Source organism: Eutrigla gurnardus (genome assembly GCF_963514095.1).
Source record: "Eutrigla gurnardus genome assembly, chromosome: 2".
Taxonomy (NCBI): domain Eukaryota; kingdom Metazoa; phylum Chordata; class Actinopteri; order Perciformes; family Triglidae; genus Eutrigla; species Eutrigla gurnardus.
Window position 1 is genome coordinate 21,684,528 of NC_139916.1, and position 12,062 is coordinate 21,696,589.

Consider the following 12,062-nt stretch of genomic DNA (forward strand, 5'->3'; position numbering starts at 1 on the left):
AAATTGTATCATTATTAATTGTGGTAATATCATAAACATGAATTCTATTATATAATATAGAATTAAGCATTTTCAAATACAAATATTTAAAAACAATAATTATTACAAATAAAGAAAAATAAAAACTGCGTGCTTTGTTTCATTTTGCCGTGTGACTCAACGCCCTGTCATTCTTTTTTGACCTTTCAAGCCACACCTCCAAGTGCATATTTCACAGCCACGAGGCTTTTTGAGCTCTGAAACCTGGCTTACAAATTCAGGGTGACAGCTACCATCCTACACACCGCCGTTCACTGTTCTCACCTTTTCCAGGAAACGCCTCACGATCACCGCTGGGGTGAACTGCGTGCCCGTGATCTAATGGTTCACCGGCACTACACGGTTTCACAACGGTGCACATCTTCACATGCGTTATTTGAGTCGGTGGAGATTTAATTAAGATCACAGCCTCTAAAATCCCTTTTAAATGAAACTGTAGTTAAAAGACAATGGCCGATGCATCCTCGTTCAGATTGTTTCTATTCTCTGCACACCAGCAACGCAAAAGCTAATCCTTGTTTCCATGACGGCAGACAAAGAGGGCCACAAATTGTGTTGCCTCTTAATGCTGTCGTGTTATGTGACTTGTAGAAAGTATACAGACATTTAATACAATTATAAAGAAAAAGCTACTCTGTGTCAGCAGTGGGTTTCTAACATTAACCGACAATCAGCATCAACTTGTTTATGTGGACACATCTTAAATGAGCCACCCTTATTTTTAAAGTCTAACATGACTATACCGTCCCGTCCCTTATTGTTTAAAAAATATATAGGTCGTGACAGAGATGAGTGTTGAAAAGGACCTTCTGCCATAAAACACTCCTCACCGTGTAATCTCATAATTATCCGACCATCTCAACCCTTTGAAACACATGGCATCTCAAGTGTAGACTTAATCTTATCTGAAACAAGACGCACAACCTCGGAGCAGTAATGACCCTTAAAAAAATGAATGAAAGCCACCTTTTTTTTTTTCCAACTAAAAACCTGCTTTAGTTGGGGAAGCCAGGGAATAACAGCAGAGAGCAGCTGGTGGCTCACTATATCACTGCTAAACTATTCCCCCGTCTCTCCTCTCTGTCTTGCCTGCCTGCTCCAGTACAAAAGCGGAGACCGTCCCTGTAAAGGATAGCCCAGTGAGCCGCGAGGATCTGGCGGCTACCCCCCTGTGCCCCCCTCTCCGGGTACACAGCTAATATCTGGTTGCCGATGTCATGGTTTAGAAATGACAGGTGCTCGCAGCCCCTCGCCTTGACAGGCCACTGCACAAATAACGCCCCTGCCTGAAAGGGCTAATGCACTACTAATGAACAATAAATCAACTTTGATTACAAACTGTCAACCCAATCAGCTCGCACTCCAGCTCTCCCAAACTGCGCGTCTCGGCACAGCTGCACGGCATTACGGTGCACGCTGCCCTGTTTAGGCTTCGCTCGTCTCCTCAACCTTCCACTGTTCTCCCCCCCATCTCTCCTTTCTTGCAGGCACCCACTCGTTTAGCACTGATGCAAGGTGCTGAAACATTGCACCCGAAAAAAGTTCCGGCTAAATGGTTCAGTGCAAACAGTCGAAACCAAAAACAGCAACTTGGAAAAAATGACCACATGCAACACATGACTCCTTCCTATAGTTGCATGAGTGTATAAATTAAGATTGTTGCATTAAAGATACATGAGGTTATTAAACGTTAGAAAATCAATAGCAGTCTTTTATGTAAAACCTCAAAGCTGTCAAATCTGACTCTTGACAGCAGAGAAAAATAGAAGAAAATGACCACAACTTTCCATACTAAATGCACTCTGCAGTCCATTTGAAGCAAGCACACGAACACACACACACACACACACACACACACACACACACAGGCATGCTCAAACATTCATATAGTCAAACTTTTCAGGAAGATACGAGCAATGACATTTGGAGTGACAGCGCGGTCCAGCATGGTTTTGTGGTGACGGTGTCAAATAGAGCCGTGCCAGTCCGTCTTAATTCACTGTGACACCATGAGGACAGCGAGGATCAGCCCAGGCCAGAGCCCGAGACCAGCAATGATTAACTCAGAAGAGCAAATCATCACTAAATACAGCAATATGTAAGAGAAAACAAAAGACTGTCTGCCTATTTGACATGTTTTACCCTGGAAAATATTCAACACCATGAAGACAATCATAGAATAATTTTCTGAGGTGAAACAACAACAACGTAAAAGAGAAGCCAAACCTGACTGCTGTTTTTCTCTGAACTTTCCATAATTCAAACAGCATACAAGTACAGTCCTGGATCCTGCTGAACTGGTTAGCTCACTATCAGCAAAGTAAACAAAACTAAACAAACAGCGAAAAAATGGCAGACAGAAACTCTGTAAATGGTTAGGTGTCTACCAGCGGGACCGACAAACAAGCACGGCTAAACAAACTGTTGCTAGAAGTCAAAGTGAAAAGCCCAAAAGCCATCAACACAACACGGCACGCAGACAAACAGCCAATCCACACAGCTCTTGTTTTGATATGCAATACATCCTGATAATGTACATGACACCTGCTTTCTCCTATCAGGACGAGGCAGCGTCTCGATGGCAAAGCAAAACCTGGGTAACCGCTTCCCTCATACTGTACGACAAAAATTAACCAATTACAATGACACAACATCAACGACAGACAGACAGTAAAGCCTCTGCTTTTCTCTTTTTCCCCGGTCAAATTAAATTGTCAAGTTGTTTTTTTTCTTAGACAAGAAAGCAGGCAAAAATCACAGAAATCAATCATATTGACAAACCTGACAAACTCCATTTAGCTGGCAGGGTAAACAGAGTGCTGGGCCACGCGGTGTGGAGTGAAGCAGAGCGGAGAGCAGAGCGGCGAGGGAAGGAGAGAGAGAGAGAGAGAGAGAGAGAGAGAGGGGGGAGAGAGAGTGTGTGTGTGTGTGAGAGAGCGAGCGAGCGAGAGAGAGTGAGAGAGAGAGAGAGGCACGCGGAGTGGCAGGCAGGGAGGCTGAGAACAAGCGCTGCTGTGCTGTGGAGTCTCCAACCTTCCTCGGGATACAGACAGATTGCACGCGCAAGGTTGCTCCCTGGCTGACAAGATACAAAACTATCCAATCAACCACGCCCTTCTCCACCAATCACAACCAGCCCTCTAAACATAATCAATTCAAATGGGGCCACACAATAGGGCGCCGCGGGCTGGGCTGCAGGTGAACCCGTGCCTTTGTGTGGGGGCCCCTTTCAAAAAAAAAAAAGAAAGAAAAAAAAAAAAAAAGACACAGTTGACGGCTGTTAACCCTTTGACCCCTGCCGGGACTCCGGCCGTGCTATTGAAACAATGGGAGCCTAAAGAAAAGAGGCCCTTTAATTAAACAACAGATAAGTAAACACAGCTATCCAGCGGAAAGAAAGAAAACTGGCCCCGCTATCAGCCCCTTTATTGTTCTGCTAAATGGAATTGTTTACAGTCCCCGCACAAAGACACAACTCATTTCATATGCCGAAAACAACAAATGCACAAACACTTTGTACTTTTTTTCCTCCTTCCTTTTAAATTCCCCAAGCTGAGACAATACCACATGTGTTTAATTTTAGAGTCAAATGATGTATTTACAGCAACATGTTTGTTTTGCCTGGTTTTTCCTCCAGTAATTTTCATGTGTACACTTGTGCACCGTAGCACGCAACTAGTTGCAGTACATAGAGGCAAGTCTGTGTACATTTACTCATCAAATCAACCACAGAAGCATAAACTTTTTTTTTCCCCTCAGAGTTTTTAAACACTTATCCGACAATTTGGCCTCAGACAAGCTAAAACCACTTACATTAATGGCTAACATTATACCAGCTACAGAACCAGGCAATCCATCCAGCTCCATCCCCAATGAGAGCAATTAGCTGTCATAATATCATCACACTCTTTAACACCCGTGTGCACTCAGTAAGGGGAAGAGACAGGAGAGGAAAACAGGACCCTGCCACCTACTGGAGACCGTACTGAACTCACCAGGAGAGAGAGAGAGAGAGAGAGAGAGAGAGAGAGAGAGAGAGAGAGAGAGAGAGAGAGAGAGAGAGAGAGAGAGAGAGAGAGAGAGAGAGAGAGAGAGAGAGTCTGGCTCCTTTCAATGTTCATATATATATTTATATGAACAAATCAATCATATACCTAAAATCCAACCATGACTACATTTCCTTCTATGCAACATTATTTCTTTAAGTAACAACAATAAAATCAGGTTCACTAACTTGTGCGACCCACTTAACAAAAGAATCAGATGAAAGGCATGAGGCTAGATTAACACCTCACTTTGTTAATTATCATGACAATAAACACAGCGTTGAATAACAGAGCTCTAAAACACAGCTCATATCAACAGCTATAAACCCCTTGGCCGAGGATGAAGGAATGTTCATGGGATGCATTCCAGTCCGCAAACACACTGGTAAAATAAACAGAGCGGCAGCATAACAAGCCACTGCTCTCATCTGCTAATAACTAACAATGAGCTCTGCTAAGCTGGCCTGACCTATATAAATTATTGACTGGGACACCTCAAGTGTCAAAAGTGACAATTCCAATACATATCATAGTGAATAATTAAGTGGAAGAAAAGGCGCTTTTATTTTCTATCTGACACCCTCAAGACGGCTCACACACGTACACACACACACACACACACACACACACACAGACAAGTGACATGCATGTGCTCGCAACTGCACACTCGCAAACACACACACACATGCAGGCATGCACAAAGTGGTTTAGGCTCCAGCCACAGTCGTCTCCCCCGGCACTCTCCCTGGGGTGGCATGTCGGCGTATTCTCAATAAAACACCTTCTTAGCAGTAATAGGCCACTGTTCTCATTTCAACGCTCCCAAAGGCCTCATGATAAATTTAGCAGACACACAGTTCAAGCTTCTCCTCTCACACACTGTCTTTCTAATCCATTGCCTCTGTGCCTGCGCCATGTAAAATAATTACACATATGTGTCGATGTGATACACACGCTGTATAGATTTTTTTTTCTTCTCTCTCTCCTTCCTGCGCACAGAGAAACATCAATATCCTTGAGCCTTGAACCGCCGTTCCCCTGCGATAGTTTACAGAGAGTGCTGAGCGATTGTGTTCATGACAGAGTGGATGACATTATATTTCCTGCTTGAGTTAGAGTGAAAGTATGAGTTAATGTCTGGCCTGAGCTGTGCTCCGCTCGGCTCTGGCTAAAGATAACGACTCGCCTCCAATTACAAAGCCTTTCCAAAAACACTAATGCAGCCAGTGAGTAAGCTGCACCGGCATGCCAACCCATGTCTTTGCTGCTACCACAGAAAGAGAAGGAGACAAGTGGAGGGGAGGTGGAGGGAAATACAAAACTAGAGTCATTCCTTTTCTTGGAAGGCGCTGATGACCTGGACCATTGTCATGAGAAAACAAACACAGCCTGTTTCCCTGTGTGTAAAGTAAATCATTGTTTACTGATGGTGGGAGGCAGCAGGGCAGGTGTGGGACCTATATAAATAACAGCTGCTCTATATAATATTGCCATGGCGACAAACATACCTTTTAGAGTATCATAGACAGCAACCGAATCAGAACGTGTGATCTTTGCTCATTTATCTTCATATTATTCCAACAGTGACCTCTATCATAGTCAAAAGAGACACGACACGTTCGATCAACTTAACTGGGTTTTGTGTTTTTTTATAGCTGAACTTCAGACTTGGCACAGTTCAGAAAGAACCCACGTTTGATTTCAGTGACCCGCTCGTTTGCACTGACATCATACAGGAGGGTGCCGTCTCGTTTCTGCAGCAGAAGAACAACATCTGCATTTCTATTCTCAGGAAGTCATTGCAGCATTTAAAAGTGATCTTCTATTTTCAATTCACAAGTTTCAGATTTGTTTTAATTCACTTGATTTTTAACCAATTACATTTTTTTTAATTCATGATTATTTATAAAAAATGTGTATATATATATTTTGTCTTTTTGCTGTACCCTTGTCCTTAACTCAAGTGAAACTGAGTTTTATTTCTTGTTGTTGGCAGGTTTTTCTGTTTGTTTTAAAGCCCTGTAAAAATAAGCTATATTTTCTTTCTTACTAGATGACAGTAAACTCACCTTTTAACATCTGCACACTTGGAATGAATCATATTTAGATGATTTAGAGTCAATGAGGTTATCACCCGAAGCAGAGTGGAGTTACAGAAAGTCACATCTGAGTCACTGGTCTTCTGGTCTATATATATATATATATATATATATATATGGTTTATTTCTTGAGGTGATATGACAGCCAGTGCATAGTGGAGCTTGTTTCAGCGTGTACTGTCTTGTGTGGTTTTTCATGTAGTCAAAACAAGAACACTTGGGTTATGAGCAACTGCGTTGATTTTAAGGAGGTGGGGGAATTTCTGCCTCGGCTTATTTGGTTTTTGATTGTGTACTGATTGACTGATATCAAAGAGGAATCAGTCATTTAACAAGTAAAAACAATGGTTTTGTTATGTGGGAGCTGTGGAGAGATACAAAAAAAGAATAAAAAAAAGCTTGACCACTAAACCTGAAACCACAAATACATTTGTATAAAGCCCCGGTTACTGTAATTATATTGTCATTTATAGGCTTTGATATCAATCACAAACGTGTGCGAATTACTAGTATATTTACACTGAATCTAGCAGGCAGTACAAGCATGTGGGTGGCTTCTGTCATCACTTTTTAAGGAACACTCAACGTAGGATGCACACTATGTGTACAGCACCGCTTACTGACATAATTAACCGTTTAGTTAAGCTTTTCTGTGGCAGCATTCGTTAGCCTGTCCTGTTTCCAACGCCAATACAATTCCTCATGATGTGAGAGATGCACATGACGAGTGAATAAGGCTTAATTAAAATGCAATGTTACTTCTAACTGTCTGCAGACTGGGTGCAGCTACATGGAGATCTGTGTCCATCCAACACAAACATAAAACACGGCTCCTAACGATGTCCTCGTGTCAGCTGAAGGGCTCCGTCTGTCTCTGGAAAAAACGTATTTCTTCCTCCTGCTGCTAACAAATAGTGAAAATGGAATCGGAGAATCGCAGAGCTGTCAAGAGTGTGTGATGACACCCAAAAGAGAAACCGCATCGTGCGAGCTGATGCTGACTTGACTGCACCTTGCATAGCTGTTAGTGTTTATTAATGCTATGGTTGACTGTGCATCCATCCATCCTTCCACGCCTCCGCAAAAGGGCGTGTGAATCACTTCCAAACAACACACGCTTGACATCAAGATATAGTGCCAGAGGATGACACAAAGATACAACAAATTTTAAGGGGAATGAATGTGTGTCTGTGTGTATCTGGGTGGATGACTGATTGGGGTGGAGGGGTGAGAGGGTTCACCGCTTGAAGGGAAACATCAGGCCTCAAATGAAAAGAGGGTCCCGAAAATGGTAAGTGGCTCCCAGCGCTGTGACTGGAGTCAATTCGACAGTCATCGTTGGCTGGGAGAGAGCTCCTAACGCAGCGGCCCCCTCCACTTTCCGCTTGGCTGCATGGAATTAGGACATGACTTCATTCTGACAGGATTATCCCAAACCTGGTTCTAATCTATACCGTACACATAATAGATTTTTACAATATGACAAGGAAAACAAGCAGCAAAAGAGATGGCCTGATCCCGGGGTTTCCACGCGAGTGTGTGGCTGATCATTCCTGACAGATTGGATCACCTCACAGCGACGCACGCGTCAAAATGAGATTTCATAACGGCATCACCTTGAGACGTTTTACAAACACAACGAGATGAAGTCCTTCTGAGGCTCGCGAACACGACTGATGAATTGTGGGATTTCGCTGTCGGAGACACCGACTGAAAGGAGAGCTATTCTTGAACGATAGTCCCTAAAATATTGATGACAGCGCATCCTGAAGGTAGAGAAGCAAAGACAATTTTGACCAAGAGTGTATTCATGTAAAATATGATTTTTTTTATGCTCGTTTAAGGAGAGTTGATGAGAATATTGATACCACTCTCATGCCTGTATGCTGAATGACACCAGAGCTAGCCGCCGGCTAGCTTAGCTTACTTCAAAGACTGGGAACAGAGGGCAACACATAGCGTGTATCGAACCAAAGGTACCCGAATCCACTAACCAGCTCCTCTAAAGCTCACTATGTTGTGGTTTTTGGTTTCTGCTGGTTGTCGACAACATCTGAGTAACAACACAACTCCAGACTAGACCAGACTAGGTGTTTCCCCCTGTTTCCAGTCTCTGTGCTAAGCTAAGCTAACCAGTTGCTGGCAGTGGCTACATATTTACCGTACAAACATCAGAGTGCGTGGTATCAATCTCCTCACCCACTCTTGAAAGTGAGTAGTGAATTTTGACAAAAAACATTTTGAAAGAAGACTCACACTACTATTAATAGACTGTATTAGACGTGGGTGTCGTGGATTGTGGATTGCTGTTTTGAAACCTCAAGTTAGCATTATTAGTCTTTGCAACTCAAAGTGACATGAGAGGGTGGGGCTTAGTACAACTGAACTGTCCTGAACTTAAAACACACTGAAAAAACACAGACAACTGCCAGACTGGACACTTGATAGTGACCTGTCAATCACAAGGTGGCCACACCCTAAATCATACCCTGTTTTATGGTCTAATTCACTCCAAATGGCACCATAATATATTCAATCATTATGCTGTTTGAGACCATAAACTCATGTTTACCATATTTACTGAGAGATTTTATCAAGTGAGAAGGGGTCATTTTTATTTTTGCAACCAGAGGAGTCGCACCCTGCTGGCTATTAGACAGAATGCAAGTTTAAGGCACCTGTCATATTTGGAGGTTGCCGCCTGCTATAAACACTTGGTATAAGTGGTTCCATCCACACAATCTGTGAATTACGTCCTGCTGTGTGTGAAACAACCTGCAGGGTTTTCAACTTTAATATGGTGGTTCATCTTGGCAACCTTACAGCAGTCGTTAATTGAATCAATTAGAAATGGGCAAAGCTTGGATTTGTGTTTAAAGAGAGTGCCACCACGTCGTATGTGTCTCAGCACTTCTTTTCTCACTTATACAATTCTTCAAAATGTATGAAAACACACACTCCTCATGTCTCGGCCAGGTCTCTCTTGTGTTAAGTGTGTCTTTATCACACAGAAAAAAACGAACACATAACATTAATCCTGTCTCGTGTTCACTGTCACCTCGCCTGTGGCCCACCACTGCCGTGCCACTCTGGCCCACTGGCCAGCCGGGCTGCGGGAGTACCTCAAAATGCTACCTCAGATCGCCCCGCAGCGCTGGCTGAGCTCCAGCTGACAGGCTTCGGCCTAGTGCTCTAATGACTTACAGATTGGAGCGCTGTGGTATACATGTGTCAGGACAATGCCATGGGCCTACTGCAAAAACAGTAGGAGAGGGAGAGAAAGAGAGCCGGCGGCTTCGCCCTGTCCTGTCAGACAGAGGCTTGGCCCCTGGATTGTGTCACATCACGCTTCCCCCCAACAGACTGCAAATGAAGGATGTGAAGAGCAAACGTGGGAGGAGGGGCGTTGGAGGGGCGCTCTACAACTTAAAAGGCTTTCATCCTGTAAACTGAAAAGACATTATCTTTTGACCTGGAGATGCCCTCTGTGAGGCTGTACACTATGGTGTGAAAACACACAGAGGGAGAGAGGGAGAGCTAGGGGGAAAAGCTGAAATAAAAAGGACAGGAGAAGAAAGAAGTCTGGATTGTGGAATCAACTGGTAATAGTACAGATAAAAGATGGCATGGTTTTGAAACGTTATCAGTAGCCTCTCTGTGTCTGAAAAATAACTTGTGATGCACCTTTGACATCATGGAAATGTTCAATGCAACATTAATCTAGAATGAATGGTGTTTCTCCTTTTTTTTATTATTTAAAGGCCATCACATAATTACAAAACTATGAAAAAAACAACGAAACCCAAAGGATAGCGATGTTCTTTTAGCTTCAAATTCTTTACAACTTGCACTTTCAGATGAAACATGAAAGCTCTCAATTGTTATCATTTGCCCATACCCTCTCGATAAGCAGACTGTCTAGTCTTAATACGGCCATTCATGTAGTCTCATTATAATCGGTGCAGACGTACAGACAGTAACCAGTCAATGTCATTCAAGCAGCGTCCACACAGCTGGCTGCTGGCCATACCTCACACTGTACCAGTGACATGAATAATGAAGGCCAATCGGAGGCACAATCCTGGATGGGAAACAAGCATCATCTAGGCATTACACTGATAGCAAAGACACCATGTTGACACAACATCTTCAGCCCAGCTGAATGCCACATAATCCCCTGTAGGAGGTGGATGCCTTCTCTTGCAACGAGGTTGTCGTTAACCAGCCAGGCCTCGCGAGCGACGCCACAAACAAGCATCAAGCCCCCGCCCCCCCCTCCTCCTCCTCGGCGCTGGTGGACTATCAGCGAGGGTCCGACAGTGTTGTTCCTAATTACCTATTTCTCCACTCCTGATCCTGCGGCTGGCATAATTAGTTACCTGGGGCTGCAATCCAATTTGAAGTGATGACAAGAAAGTGATCCATGAAAAAGTAATAAGTTAAATCCAATTTCAGCCTGCCTCTAATTAAATGCACATGGAACTAATGAGTCAAACCCTACCGTTTCACTGATAATGGTAATTAGCGGGGTGGGAGTTGCCGGCTCTTGTCGTCGCGCCACTGTAGGTGTGAATCGCAAAAGGTAAAAGCACCATGGATTCTTTTAATCACACGTGTCATTCAGTCAATGTAATTTACTGGCTTTTTGACCAGTCAAGTATGTTTAGCTGCTTTCCAGCCTGCAAAGCAGCTGTTTGTATATTGAGCCTGATTAAAATGCCTGTAGGCTGCCGAGTATACAGCGGAGGCATCTTCATCCAGAGGCAGGGGTGGGCGGTGCAGGGGCGAGGGGTGTGTGTGTGTGTGTGTGTGTGTGTGTGTGGAGGGGGGGGGACCCCTGTTGAAGATATAAAACCAAAGAGCCATTTAATGCTGATCAAGGATCCTCAGGCTTGTTTGACTCATATGTTCCCCCTTTACTACTCTACCCAGGTCAGGCTTCTTCCCTTTTTTTTCCTTTTCAGATGTTCCGTATGCATCTGGCTTCATTATTTTTGACTTGAATAAGAATGAATTGGAAACTGAGTCACATCTCCAAATGAGTGAAAGTCTCTCTGCACATCTCCTCGTGCCTAATGGGAAGACCGCTGAGATGAATGGAGCACTGTCCGCAGATCAGGTGCTTTTATGGGGTGTCAGCTTACTACACAGGCTCATAATTGTTGGATCATGTCTTTTGATGACCCAGTCCAGCTCAACAGAGAATCATTATCCAGGCTGCGTGATGGAGATAGTGAATGTTCTGTGTGAAGGGGTTCCTGCAGGAACCGGGGGTTTGTTCTTAAAAGAGGAAGTGAGATGAGACTCTAACCCTCTGGTGTTTTAAAAATGTGTTTTTTAAAAAGAGGAAAAAGAGAAAGCTCACCAACATGAGTGAAAAAGACAAAAAAAAGACAACAAAAACAAATGTAATACATCCTCCTCACTGATGTTTATGTATGAACGCGTGGCTTTACACGGCGTGTGTCTAATTAGCACAATATGTAATTCGGAGATAAACAAAAACTTGTCTGGACCTGTGGCTTTTTCATAATGGCGGCAAAAATGTAACATACATTAGAGAGCAGCCAATTTACGGCGTTAGTTAGATGCTACAGCAAGCCTGCGTTGTCTTCACAAGAGCCGGGCAGGAGAGGGGAGGGGAAGCGGGGGAAAGGGCCCCGACTCTCTTTTCAATAGCTGAGTGACAGCTTGGCCAAGCTCTCTGTATACATTAATAAATTAGAATTTTAATTTTGTCTTTGTCTGCAGGAGATGGTCTAGTACTTCTCTATGTACCAACAACTGGCTGTACTCTGGAATCTGCCGTTGTGGTCCCCTCTGTTGACCTCTGCAGCACAATTCCCTGCCAGGCTGGGGAAACAGTTAAGTCTGATCC

At 43.6% G+C, this 12,062-nt stretch overlaps 2 protein-coding genes across 8 annotated transcripts in view; both read right to left on the bottom strand.

Annotated features, from left to right (window-relative positions):
• Nucleotides 1-12,062, bottom strand: part of mdfic2 (MyoD family inhibitor domain containing 2) — a 230,463-nt gene that overhangs the window by 100,163 nt on the left and 118,238 nt on the right. The gene's annotated exons all lie outside the window — the stretch shown is intronic.
• Nucleotides 1-12,062, bottom strand: part of foxp1b (forkhead box P1b) — a 145,642-nt gene that overhangs the window by 40,450 nt on the left and 93,130 nt on the right. The window contains exon 1 of one of the 7 annotated variants that reach the window (XM_084037678.1): nt 2,821-3,048. The exons of 5 other annotated variants lie outside the window; for them this stretch is intronic. The gene's annotated coding sequence lies outside the window, so the exon portion shown is untranslated. Of the gene's footprint in view, nt 1-2,820; nt 3,049-12,062 lie in introns of those variants that run through there. One more of the 7 variants, XM_084037677.1, reaches the window with a different exon arrangement.